The sequence below is a fragment of the Colobus angolensis genome, unplaced genomic scaffold (genome assembly GCF_000951035.1).
Source record: "Colobus angolensis palliatus isolate OR3802 unplaced genomic scaffold, Cang.pa_1.0 Scaffold502, whole genome shotgun sequence".
NCBI classification, from domain to species: domain Eukaryota; kingdom Metazoa; phylum Chordata; class Mammalia; order Primates; family Cercopithecidae; genus Colobus; species Colobus angolensis.
This window is the reverse complement of record NW_012118511.1, coordinates 127,594-129,782: the sequence shown is the minus strand read 5'-3', so window position 1 is coordinate 129,782 and position 2,189 is coordinate 127,594.

The following is a 2,189-nucleotide window of genomic DNA, read 5'->3' as shown; positions in this document are numbered from 1 at the left end:
ATATATATATATTTAGTACATATAAAGTTTTGCTATGTTGCCTAGACTGGTCTTGAACTCCCAGGCTCAAGTGGCCATCCCACCTTGGCCTCCCAAAGTGCTAAGATTCCAAGTGTGAGCCACTGCACCCAGCCACTCTTTTTGTTGTGTTTTTCTTTTTTAGAGGCAGAGTACTGCTGCGTCGCTCAGGCTAGAGTGCAGTGGCACAGTCATAGTTCACTGTAGCCTCCAACGTCTGGGCTCCCGCAATCCTCCAGCCTCAGCCTCCTGAGTAGCTAGCACTGCAGGTGTGAGGTAGGAGGTGGGACTCTACATGTACTCTGGAGGTCGGGCTCCGACACTGGACCAAATTGAGGACTGGCTAAAACAAGTAGGGCGGAAGCAGCTTTCCATAAGACACGCTCACCAGTGTGCCACGGGAGTTTACCATCACCCCGGCAACACCCAGAGATTACCATCCCTTTCCATGGCAGTGACTGGACCACCCGGAAGTTACCACACTCATCCTAGAAATGTGTGCATAAACTTTCCCTTAATTTGCATATAATTAAAAGTGGATATAAAGATGAGTGCAGCAGTGCCTCTGAGCTGCTCTCCTGGGCACACTGCCTATGGGGTACCCCTGCTCTGTAAGGAGCAGTGCTCTGCTGCTGCTGTCTGCTCTGGCTTCAGTATCAGTAAGAGTTGCTGTTAAACACCACCAGCTTGCCCTTGAATTCCTTCCTGGGCAAAGTCAAGAACCCTCCCAGGCTAACCCCCAATTTGGAGGCTTATCTAACCTAATCATCTGCTGCCACCATGCCCAGTTAATTTTTTAATCTTTTTAAGACAAGGTCCTGCTGTGTTACGTAGGCTGGCCTCCGACTCTTGGCATCAAGTGATCCTCCAGCCTTGGCCTCCCAAAGTGGTAGGATTACAGACTTGCGCCACTGGCAAAGCCACTCTTTTTATTTTAATCTTATTAATTTTGCAAATTTTTTTGAAGACAGCGTCTCCCTATGTTGGCAAGGGTGGCCTTCAACCCCTGGCCTCAAGCAATCCTCTCCCCTTGGACTCCCAAAGTGCTAGGACTACAGGTATGAGCCACCATGCCCAAACTGAATTCATTTTTGATAATGAAAAATATTTACACAATCCAAAGGTCAAAACTATGTAGAGAGTCAGACTTGGAGGAGCTTCCCCTCCTTCCCCTGTCCTTCCCTGTCCTTCCACCTTCCCCTCCATCCCTACCTAACTTTTTATTTGTATTCATTTCCAGTTTATCCTCCCATGGTTTGTTTTTGCAGAAGTAAGCACATGTGGGCACATACATGTCTGTGCACAAACACACATGTCCACACACAGCCTCACACATAGTTATGCATATGCTCACATACATGTGCACACACATGTTCTTGTTTGCCCTCTGTTCCACCATTGTATACACACCACTCTAACCTCTTTATTTTCATTATTAGAAATTATCCTCATTTTTTTTTTTTCAGTCGAGTTCTCCATTGTGTGGATATCCTTGATTTTTCCAGTTAGTCCCTGATGATGGACACTTGGTTTTCAGGTCTTTGGCAAATGAGATGCCCCAGTGGACTTGCACCCCGGGCTGGGCTCCCTCTGCCCTGGATGAGGGGTGCCCGGTGGAGGAGGGGCGCCTGCAGTCTGATCAAACTCTTGGATTTCTGTCTATCAGGGAGGTGAGACATGGATGTCACTGAGGTTTTATTTTTGTGTAGTTTAACTTGCATTTCTCTTACGAGTGAGGCTCAGCCTCTTTTCCTTTCTCATTTCTGTGAACTGTGATCTGTCTACATCACGTCTGTATCCCCCACTAGATTGTCAGCCCCACCGGGCAGGGGGCTTTCTTTATTTCAGCTGCGGAGTCCATGGCCTAGAAACATGCCCAGGCTGTCTTACGCCCAGTAAATGTTTCACTGAGGAATGGAAGAAGGAAAGAGTGAACGCAGACGCCCATCACTCCCCTCTTCGTCCTGATCGTTCTGAAATCAGGAACTAGTACACATTCGGGAGAAATAAAGAAGGAAGACCACGGAGGTCCCGGGGAGAGCCGGGGCGGGTGGGCGGCAGCCCTGTCCCCCCTACCGCAAAGGCCTAACCGCACCCCTTCTCCACCACGCCTGGGTGCCCAGTGCCCCCCGCTCCCGCCCCGGGAGCTGCACATCCCTCTGCTTCTCACA